Below are 12,316 nucleotides of genomic sequence, written 5' to 3' on the forward strand. Positions count from 1 at the left end.
CGTCGTACTGAAGGGACAGATGCTGGACATTGTATGTCCTGCCATGGCCCACTGGGTGGACTGGGGGAGAATGTAAACTACAATGTAAACCATTATCCATGTGGTGCAGCAGTGCTCCAAGATGTATTCACCAAATGCAATGAATGTCCGGTGATGATGAAAGAGATTGTTGATGTGGGAGGAATGAAGTGAGGGGAGGTGGGGGGTATGCGGGGACCTCTTGTATTTTTTTAATGCTGCGGTAGTTGCTGAGGGCGGGGAGAGGAAAGAAGAGGTGTGATGTGGGAGTATTTTCTTTACTTGGACTTATCATAATGAAATTGCAGGGTCAGATGCTGGATATTATACGTCCTGCCATAATCCTCTGACTGGACTGGGGGAGAGTGTATTCTATAAGTAAACTCTAAATCCATACAGCCACTGTTTCCACATCAATGATACAATTTCTGCCATTAGCAATAGTTTTATAGTAGAATATACCGGTAAGGCCACTCTAGTCCATATTTTATTCCGCCATCCTGTGGACCCTGGGATGTTGATGTCCACTCCATCTCAATATCGAGAGGGAGTTTAGATCCCTCATGGCTGATGTATGTGATTCTCCTGTTTGCAGTTGTAGGCACTCTCACTTCACTGCTGTGGTGGTTGACCATCTCCACCCCCCTGTTAGCTGATCTGGGGAAGTCCAAGAAAACCGAGAGTAGGTGTTTGCAACTCCGCTGAGGCGCAGGGCCCAGGGTGCACCTGGCCAGTCCCGAGATTCAAGTCTCTTACTTATACACCAACCCAGCACCAACCACAGATTCAGTAAAAGTGCGCGAAGAGGCATGTGTTGAAAAAGGTCACATCTGAGTCCAAGTCCATCACACTCAGGAGCACCAATTCGAAAGTACAGCTCACTGATAAGGCACTGAACTCCAGAGCCATCTGCCATGACTTTAGAACCTGTGTGTCTCCATAGCCCTCAGGAGCACCAGTACCTGAGTTGCATCTACTTTGGCGGTCTCTGGGATCATGCTGAGATGAGCAGTAAGTGCGACTCCTTTGCTGACCTTCCGACTCTTCTTGAAGTATCTTAACCATGTAAACTCATTTGTCTTTACCATGTCCCCCTATTTTTCAAGGTCTTTTTCTAGTTGCATCTCCGGCTGGTGATTGGGAGTAATCCCTGGATACCAGGCAGGCTGATCTGCGGGAGTCATGTCCCATGCTGGGGGGAAGGTAACGCATTCACATGCTGAGTTTGGCTTAGAGAGTGGGAGGTAACTCTTAGGCACACTGCAGCTCTAGGCCTAGTTGGAATTTCAGACACACAGGCTCATAAGCATAGTCATTAGCATCAAGGGCTCATCACTGGACCATCCTTCCTCACTGGTCTTTGCCCTTGCACCTGGGGGATTGTTGCTGTTCCACTGGGGAATATGGCAGAGCTCCCCTGGCTAGAAACTCAGCAATCCCTCAGCTGTCATTTTTAACTCTACTATGAACTTGCCCAATGAGTACCGGAACATTTTTATATACCCTATCTACATGCCCTGGAGAACACCCTCTCAACCATGTGTCCACCATCAAAAATACGCCTCACCCGTGTTCCTCTCCCACCATAGTTCTACCTCTCAAAAATGAAGGCTAATATATTGCCAAATTCAATTACTAGGAAAATGAAATAGTAATGTTAGGTTTAAAGGTTAGAAATAGAATACATATTGATTTAGAAAAACTAAAGTAAAGCTAAAAAATAAATTGGGGTATTAAAAAATGAAAAATGTCATAAAACTTTGTTTTTGACATTTTGCCTTTCATCACTGTAGTAGGTGTTGCCTTATATGTACAGTGGCTGGTAATTTCTTTCATTCCTTCCTCAGTGTCTACATCCTTTTATTTTAACTTTTTAATTTTTTCTTCAAAAATGTATTAGATCAATTTAAATCACATATACAATATAGGAGACTCGCATATATCCAAAATCAAACCCTTTGACCTCCTCCCCAGCAACGATGTTTTTACATGTTCATGTTTTATTGGCCGCAGCTGATGTACTGATATTGAAACATAGCTACCAAACATGTTGCATTTTGGTTTATATTATGGTTTATATTTTAGACTGTGTACTTTTCTAAATTTTTAGCTACATTATGTTTTACATTATGGTTTACATTTTAGACTACACACTTTTATACATTTTTGGTAAAATTTAACATGTCCTATATCCATCATTGCACAGTCTTGTGGAACACTTCCAGTGCCACCCAGTTACCCCTGCTTCCATCTATTCTGTTTCTCTCTGCACCTCCCCTCAGGGCCCACATTGACGACCAAGCTTCACTACTTGGGTACCAGGTTCACAGATAAGTGTAGCAAATGCTGAGGGCTTGATGTACTAGACTGTCCTCCCATATTGGGAGGGACCAATTCTTTCTCTCTCTCTCTTTTTTTAAGATTTATTTATTTATTTCTGTCCCCTCCCCACCGCCCTCCCCCTGCCGGTTGTCTGTTCTCTGTGTCTATTTGCTGCATCTTCTTCTTTGTCTGCATCTGTTGTCAGTAGCACAGGAATCTTTCTTTTTTGTTGCATCATCTTGTTGTGTCAGCTCGCCCTGTGTACGGTGCCATTCTTGAGCAGGCTGCACTTTCTTTTGCACTGGGTGACTCTCCTTATGGGGCACACTCCTTGCGCGTGCGGTTCCCCTACGCGGGGGACAATCCTGCGTGGCTTGGCACTCCTTGCGCGCATCAGCACTGCACATGGGCCAGCTCCACATGGGTCAAGGAGGCCCGGGGTTTGAACTGCAGACCTCCCATGTGGTAGACGGACACCCTAACCACTGGGCCTAGTCCGCCACCACCAATTCTCTCTTGAGACACCCTTCCCTCTGTTTAGAAGATCAGGCCTCCCCAGGATGGGGGTACACCTTCCCACACATGGTATGGGTCTCCACCCAGTGCTGTAACACACAATGACAAGATGAGCGCTCACACCCTCCCTAGATAGAAGTCTGCCCTTGTGCCAGATGCCCCCTTAAAGTACCATAAACAAGTAACCATTCCTTATTAGATTTTCCAAAGAGTTATCTCAACATTATAGTTTCAACCATATATCCTGTAATCTCCCATTTCCATCTATTTCCCCAACCCTCCCCCAGGTACTTTGGCCATCTGACCCATCTTGCCAACCCTAGCCCCATCAAGTCTGCAAAGGCCCACCCAATAGTAACCTTATGCCCCCACCTTATCCATTCCCTGTACAACTTCTTACCTCCATGTAATCATAGATTTCACCCATGTAGGCATCAGCTCACAACCTTCTTCTCCCCACAATTTCCTGTAAGCCTGTCATCCAGCCTCTTGCTGTCTGAGACAGCTTGGTTTGCTAATTTAGTATTAGAGAATTCATGCAGTATTTGTCTGTCAATGCCTGGCTTGCTTCACTCAACATAATGTCCTCAGGATTCATCCACCTTATCCCATGTGTTTGTATTTTATTCCTTCTTACAGCTCAGTGGTATTCCAAGGTATGTATATACTTTACTTTGTTCACCCTTTCATCTGGTGATGGGCGTTTGGGTTGATTTCAACTTTTGGCAATAGCAAATAATGCTGCTATGAACATTGGGGTGCCTATATCACCCTTGTTTTCAGTTGTGTCCTTCTTTTCAGTTCTTCTGGATATATACCCAGGAGTGGAATTGCTGGGTCATGTGGTAAATCTACAGCTAGTTTTTTTGAGGAACTGCCAAACTGTTCTCCAGAATGGCTGGATCCCTCTGTGTTCCCACCAGCAGTGGATGAGGGTTCCTATTCTTTCCTATCCTCTCCAACACTTGTAGTTTTCTGTTTTTTGTAATAGTCGGCAGTACAAGTTGTGATAGATCGTATCTCATTGTACTTTTGATTTGCATTTCCCTAATAGCTAGTGATTTTGAGCATCTTTTCATGTGCTTTCTAGCCATTTGTATTTGTTCTTTGGAGAAGTATCTGTTCAAATCTCTTGCTCATTTTTTAAATGGATTGTTTGTCTTTATACTTTTGAAATACAGGATTTCTTTATATGTGCAGGGTATTAGTCTCCTACCAAGTATATGGTTACCAAATATTTTCTCCCATTGGATAGCCTGTCTTTTCATTTTCTTTTCAAACTCTTTGGAGGTGCAAAAGGCTTTAATTTTGAGGTGGCCCCATTTATCTATTTGTTCTTTGCTGCTTATGCTCTGGCTGTGAAGTTCATGAAGCCATTCCCAATTACAGGGTTTTGTAGATGCCTCCCTACATTGTTTTCCGAGGTCTTTATGGTCTTGGCTCTTATATTTAGGTTCTTAATCCATCTAGTGGATTTTTCGTAATCCTCTTTCATTTTTTTTGCATGTGGATATCCAGTTCTCCAAGCACCATTTGTTGAAGAGGCCCTCTCTCCCAGATGAATGGGCTTGGTGGCCTTGTTAAATATTAGATGAATGTGTATGTGAAGATCTATATCAGAACTCTCAATTCAGTTCCATTGGCCAATATGTCTACCCTTGTGCCAATACCATGCAGTTTTGACCACTGTTGCTTTATAGTATATTTTAAAGTTAGATAGTGTGATTGCTCCAATTTCATTTCTCTTTTTCAATATGCCTTTGGTTATTTGGGGCCTCTTTGTTTTCCAAATAAATTCAATAGTTAGTTTTTCTAGTTCATTAAATAATGCTGTGATGATTTTTATTGCTATTGTATTAAATCTGTAGATTAGTTTGGGTAGGATAGCTGTCTTAATGATATTTAGTCTTCCTATCCATGAACAGGGAGTATTCTTCCAATTACTTAAGACTTCTTTGATTTCCTTTAACAGTATTGTGTAGGTTTCTGTGTATAAGTCTTTTACCTCTTTAGTTAAATTTATTCCTAGGTACTTGATTTTTTAATTTACTATTGTAAATGGTAGTTGTTTCTTCAGTTTCCTCCTCAGATGGCTCATTACTGGAGTTCAGAAATGCTCCTGATTTTTGCATATCGATCTTATAATCTGTGACTTGACTAAACTCATTTATAAGTTCTAAAAGTTTTGTTGCAGATTTCTGAGTGCTTTCTAGGTATAGGATCGTGTTGTCTGCAAAAAGTGAAATTTTGACTTTGTCCTTTCCTATTTGGATGAATTTTATATCTGGTCTTGCCTCAGTGCTTGAGCAAGTACTTCTAGCACAATGTTAAATAGGAGGGCTAATAGTGGGCCTCTTTTTCTTGTGGCTGATTTTAGAAGGAAAGATTTTAGGATTTCATCATTGTAAATGATGTCAGCTGTGAGTTTTTCATTACCACCCTTTATCATGTTCAGAAAGTTTCCATCTATTCCTATCTTTTGCAGTGCTTTCATCAAGAAAAGGTGCTGTATTTTGTCAAATGTTTTTTCCGTGTCTATAGATATGATCATGGGGTTCTTATCCTTTGATCCTTTGATCTGTTTATGTGGTGTGTTACATAGATTGATTTTCTTATGCTGAACCATCCTTGAACACAGGGATGAGATCCACTTGGTCATGTTGTATAATTCATTTAATGTGTTGTTGAACATGATTAGCAAGTATTTTGTTGAGGTTTTCGCATCTAGATCATTAGAGAGATTGGTGTGTAATTTCCTTTCTTGTGGTGTCTTTGATGGGCTTTGGTATTATGTTAATTTTGGCATCATAGATGAGTTAGGCAACATTCTTTCTATTTTGATTTTTTGAAAGGGTTTGAGCAAGAAAGGTGTTAGTTCATTCCGGCATGTTTAGTAGAATTCAATTGTGAAGCCATCAGGCCCAGGTCTCTTCCTAGACAGGAGGTTTTAAGTGACTGTTTCTATCTCTTTTACTTGTGATTGGATTGTTGAAATCAGCAATTCCTTCTTTTGTCAATGTAGGCTGCTTATGTGTTTCTAGGAATTTCTCCATTTCCTCTAAATTGTCCTTCTTGTTGGCATACAGTTTTTCAAAGGATCCTCTTATGATAGTCTGTATTTCTGTGAGGTCAATGGTGATATCCCCATTTTTGTTTCTTATTTTGTGTATTTGCATCTTCTCTCTTTTTTTCCTTCTTAGTCTAGCTAAGGGTTTGTCAATTTTATTGATCTTCTCAAAGACCCAGCTCTTTGTTTTGTTCATTTTTTCTAGTGCTTTCTCATTTTCTATTTCATTTATTTCTGCTCTGATCTTTGTTCTTTCTTTCTTCTTCCTTTCGGGGTGGTATTTCATTTATTTGTTTATTTTTTCTAATTTATCTATATGTGCAGTTAGGTCTTCAGTTTTAGCTCTTTCTTTTGTTTTGATGTATGAAAGTTTATCTATGAATTTCCCTCTCAGAACAGCCGTTTCTGCATCCCATAAGTTTTGATAAGCTGTGTTGTGATTTTCATTAGTTTCGATGTAGTTACTGATTTCTTTTGAGATTTCTTCCCTCACCCACTGTTTGTCTAAGAGTGTGTTGCTTAACTTCCATTTCTTGGTGACTAATCTGGGTCTATGGCCTTTTCAGAGTTCCAGTTTCCTTCTGCTGTGGTCAGAGAAATTATTTTGTATGATTCAATCTTTCTGAATTCATTGAGATTTTCTCTATGGCTTAGGATATGGTCTGTCTTGGAGAATGATCCATGGGTGTTTGTGAAGAATGTATATCCTGCTGTATTTGGGTGTTCTGTTAGGTTCATCTCCTCTAATACATTGCTCAAAGTCTTTGTTTCTTTATTGAGTCTCTGTTGAGATGTTCTGACCAATGGTGACAAGTGGTGTATTAAATTCCCCCACTATAATCGTGGAGTCATCTACTCCTCCACTTAGTTTTTCCAGTGTTTGCCTCATATATTTGGTGGGACCCTGGTTAGGAGCATAAATATTTATGATTGTTCTTTCTTTTTGTAAGATTATCCCTTTCACTAATATGTAGTGTCCATGCTTTGTCTCGCCGAACTGTTTTTCTTTTAAAGTCTATTTTGTCTGATTTTAATATAGCTACACCTGCCCTTTTTTGGTTTACTATTTGCTTGTAAGATTGTATTCCAGTCATTCCCCTTCAACCTCCTTGAATCCCTGGGTCTACGGTGGGTTTCTTCTAGAGAGCATATAGGTGGATCATATTGCCTTATCCATTCTGCCAGTCCTGGTGCCTTGACAGGTGAGTTTAATCCACTGACATTCAGTGTTATTACTCTCAAGGGAATTACTTATATTTTCCATATTTTCTTTGGATTTGTGTATGTCATATGTTGTTGTATTTTCTTCTTCTCTTTCTGTATTTTCAGTTGTTCTAACAGTCTCCTACAACTCTTTCTCTCCTATTTTTTCTTTCATCCTGCAGAACTCCCTTTAGTGTTTCTTGAAGGACAAGTTTCTTATTGGCATACTCTCTTAGTTTCTGTCTCTCTGTGAATATTTTGAACTATCGGTCATTTTTGAATGCCAGCTTTGCTGGATAGAGTATTCTTGGGTGGAAAAAAAATTTTTTTGACAATGTGATACCACTGCCTTCTTGCCCCTGTGGTTGCAGATGAGAAATCAACATAGTCTTATTGAGCTTCCCTTGGATGCAATGTTTCTCTTTTCTCTTGCTGCCTTCAATATTTTCTCTTTGTCTTGAGCATTGGATGATTTGACAACTATATGTCTTTGAGTAGGCTTGTTGGAACTTATGCTTTTTGGGGTGTGTTGTGCTTCCTGGACATGTCCTTCCATCTCCCTCAGTAGATTCGGGAAGTTTTCAGTCATTATTTCCTCAATACCCCGCTGTGTCCTTTTCCTTCTCTTCTTCTTCTGGGATGCCTGTAAGGCATGAGTTTGTGCATTTTGTGTTGTCATTCAGGTCCCTACGTCCCTGCTGTATTGTTTCTGTCTTTTTATCTATCACTTCTACAATCTGTTTGATTTCAGGTGTCCTGTCTTCCACATCACTAACTCTTTCCTCTGCCTCTTCAAATCTGCTGTTACTTGCCAAGAGTGTGTTTTTGATTTCTTGGATTGTGCCATTCATCACCATTATATCCATTATCATTTTGCATAGGTTTATAATTTCCACTGCTTGCTCCCCAGGTGTTTTCTTAATACCCTTAGTCTCTTGCTTCACTTCATTAAATCGGCCCATGGTATTTGTTTTGAGATTTTCGATTAGTTGTTTGATGTTCTGCTCCTTTTCCTGGTTTTTAGTTTGTTCATTGGATTAGGCCATGTTTTCCTGATTATTGGTGTTGTTTGTAATTTCTCTCTCTCTCTCTCTCTCTCTCTCTCTCTCTCTCTCTCTTAAATGTTTCATTCAAAAAATATAAGAGGTCCACATATACTCTCCTCCCCACTCACACCACTTCTTCCACATCAACAATCTCTTTCATCATTGTGGGACATTCATTGCTTTTGGTGAATACTTTTTGGAGCACTGCTGCACCACATGGATAGTGGTTTACATTGTGGTTTGCATTGTAGTTTATATTCTCCCCCAGTCTACCCAGTGGGCCATGGCAGGACATACAATGACCAGCATCTGTCCCTTCAGTACGACGCAGGACAACTCCAAGTCCTGAAAATGCCCCCACATCGTATCTCTTCTTCCCTCTCCCTACCCTCAGCAGCTACTGTGGCCACTTTCTCCACATCAGTGGTACAATTTCTTCCATTACTAATCACAATAGTTCCAAAGTAGAATATCAGTAAGTCCACTCTATTCCATACAGTACTCCTCCAGCCTGTGGACCCTGGGATGGTTATATCCACTCCACCTCTTTATCAAGAGGGGGCTTAGATTCCACATGGTGATGGGTGCAGTTCTCCTGCTTGCAATTGTAGGCACTTTTGACTCCCTGGTGTGGTAGTTGACCTTCTTCACCTGCCTGTTAGCTGGCCAGGGTAAGTTCAATAAACCAGAGGGTAGGAGTTGGAAGTGTGCTGCTGACCGGGGCCTGGCTGCCACATGGACAGTCCAGAGATTCAGGTCCCCTGAATAAACACCAACCCCAGGGTCAACCACAGGTCCATTAAAAGTGACAAAAGAGACATGTGTAGAAAGGTCACATCTGAGTCCAACTCCATCACACACAGGAACAAAAACTCCAAAGTGGGACCCTCTGACCTGGCACTGAACTCCAGAGCCATCTGCCATGACCGTAGAACCTGTGGGTCTCTGTAGCCCTCAGGAGAACCAGTACCTGGGCTTGTATCTACTTTGGCTGTGTCTGCAACCCTGCTGAGGTGTGCATAAGTGTGACCCCTCTGATGTTACTGTCAGGTCATCCTTTTATGTTGATGGGGTTGCTCAGTTAGTTAGCTTCTCTGTCTAGTCGTGGGGTTTATTTAGGTGCTGTTGTGTGTGTGTGTGTGTGTGTGTGTGTGTGTGTGTGTGTGTGTTAAGTCTTTGTTCTTATTCTATTTCTTTGTTGTTGTCTAAGTTCTCTTTATTGGGGCCAGAGAATGCAATAGAAGTAAGAAAAATATATATATAATAGTTGTATTGGTAGTAAATGTAGGCAGAAGAATTATGTGACAACTATGAGAATGAATATTAAACTCATGTAACCTGGGTAGATTTATAACAATAAAAATGTGGAGAACGCACAATAAGATGGGAAACTGAACATGGAGAATATTGTATCAATTAGAAAGCCAGTGCTGTCAGGAGAGAGGGAAAGAGAAAAGAAAGGAAAATAGCATAAAGAGTGAATAAAAGATTGAAACCAGAATAGAGGTGTTAGGAATAAAAGTCAGAAACATTTGGGCTAAACAAGGAGAGGTGGAATGTGTGAGAAAGAACAGAAGATGGAAGACAAGATAGATATAAAGGAAAGGGGATAGTTAGCATTGGTAGCTAAAATCAGCATGTATAGAAAAGAGGACCTAAAGGATGAGGAAACACAACAAACAACAAACACTGCCTGCAGCACTTAATAGGAAAAAAGAAAGAGAAAAAAAGGAAGAAAAGGGGAAAGAGTGAAAAACAGTGTGGGGGGGGGTGAATAAAAGGAAGGAGAAACAAGAAAACAAACAAACAAAATAGACCAGACAAGGCCTCAAGCAAGGAGTCCTCTTTGCAATTGAATAAACTGCTCAGGGGGAAAGAGTGTAGACTACAATGTAGACCACTGTTCATGTGGTGCAGCAGTGCTCCGAAATGTATTCACCAGGTACAGTGAATGTGCCACGATGATGGAAGAGGTTGTTGATGTGGGAGGAGTGGGGTGTTTGGGGGGTTGGGGAGTATATGGGGACCTCATATTTTTTTTAATGTAACACTTAAAAGAAAATAAAGAAGAAGAAGAAGAAAAAGAATCTGTCCTTTCTCTTTCCCCCTTCCTCACTTCACTCCCTCCCAGGGCAGCAGGAAGCCCATGTGAGAGCTCGCCTCTGAAATTCAGATGGGATCCTGGTGAAACACCGCACCACAGATCATGACACTTCATCTCTTTGAGAGAGCCCACACCTTGCTGGGAGCTCTAAATATGCTTTTAGAAGCCTACCAAGCATGTCCTACTGGATCCCTCCCTTAGGTGTGTTGCATAGTTCTAGTTCATTGCCTGATTCCACCTTCTCCCAAGCCAATTTTCCCTATCCCAGGGCATTTAGGTAATTTGGGCCACCTCAACAGATTCACCTCTCATCTCTTCTTAGCATCTCCACAAGCCAGCTGTCATGCTCCTCATGGCAGAAGGGAAAAGAATGTACCTAAGCTTTTCCTGTATTTTGCTATTCCTTTAATCAATATTGAATATCCACTCTTCATTTTTCAAATATTTACCTTAACACTTTATATTTAGCCTTGTCTTGGCGCCAAGAACTAAATGTTTAGAGGACCCATTTCCTAAGTTATTTATTTTTCATTACCATCTTAAAGTTTTATTTATGTAAAGTGGAGAACAGTAATTGACTGATTAATTCCCTTCCCCACCTTTGGTCTTTTTCTAAACGTTTTTGTTTACCTATTTTTTATATCAATGTTACAGGTTACTCAGTTAACACAAGACTACCACTACAATAACCACAAATATGCTCTAGTCAGTAGTTACATTCCCCCTTCACTTTTGTTCATTTTTTAATCTTGATGGGGCAATGCTAGTTCTGACTGGCTCAAGCTGAGGAGGGATATAGATATTACGGGGAAGTGGAAAGGAATTGTTTTGCTTGCAGTTGAAGATAGTCCTTGCCTTCAGGAAGAAGCTGGTCCATTTTCACCATTTTATTAGTTGACAAGGGCAATGCTGAAGAATGGGAGAGTGGGAGTTTGACCATATACCTGCTAGGTTGAAGGGCTCAACTGGCATAGAAACAGACTGAAGGCTTTAAGACTCTCAGAAAAATACTTACAAGTAAATTGAAGATTATAGCTTCAAATAAAAGAAGAATCATGATTAGGTGATTTATAAATGGTAGAACTATGTGATACAGATGAAGTAGCTTGTCTTACTTTTCCAGATAGAGCCCCTGGAGGAGGTGTTGATTGTAAACATATGGCTTGCTTTTGGTGTCTAGCCCTTGGGAAAACTTTAGTTTGAGTTTTTCTTTACATGGCACTCTGTGAAATCTACCTGACACCTGCATAAGCGTAACTCCTAGAATGATCTCCTGGCTCACTTTGATATCTCTTAGCCATAAAAACTCTGTTTTATTCAGTGTTTCCCCATTTTGGCCTAGGTCTTTTTCCAAATGCATTGCTGATTAATGCTTGGTAATCTCTCCATGCCAGGGAGGCTCATGTCTGGGACTCATGACCCATCCTGGGGGGGCAGGTAGGGACTGTATTAATGGAATGCAGCTTAGAGAAAGGCCATACTTGAGCAAGTAGGTGTTCAGGAGGCAACCCCTACTCATTAATTATATTTAGGCATTGCTTAGTATAGGAATAAGATTCATAGGTACAAGCATTAAGATTGAGGGGTTGGCTTATTAACCTGTTTTCTTTTACTAGGCAGTTGTATATATTCCAGAGCTTTTAGCCATGTTATTTGAGAAAATAGCAGGTATTTCCCAGGTGGGAAGTTAATATTTTTTAAGGTACTGTGAGGGCAGTAACCTTGTGGCAAGGAAAGGCCTCTCTTCAGAAAGCATACCCATGACAAAAATGGAAACATTTATATCCCACAGAAGTATGTACCTATATAAAGTTCAAGATGTTCAAAGGCCCTGTCCATTGAGACACTTGACCTTGCTCCATGTTTACCTTTTTCCAAGGGTTATGTTAATTGACATGTAGAACCTAATTGATATAATTGCCTTGCTTCTCATGTACACTTCTCCTAGCTCATCTTTTTTTCCCCTGAAGATGAAGCTTTGACCTGCAGCTGGCCACATGCACTTTCAAATAAGCCTCAGAGTAAAATATTGTAACTGAC

The sequence above is a fragment of the Dasypus novemcinctus genome (genome assembly GCF_030445035.2).
Source record: "Dasypus novemcinctus isolate mDasNov1 chromosome Y unlocalized genomic scaffold, mDasNov1.1.hap2 SUPER_Y_unloc_1, whole genome shotgun sequence".
NCBI classification, from domain to species: Eukaryota; Metazoa; Chordata; class Mammalia; order Cingulata; family Dasypodidae; genus Dasypus; species Dasypus novemcinctus.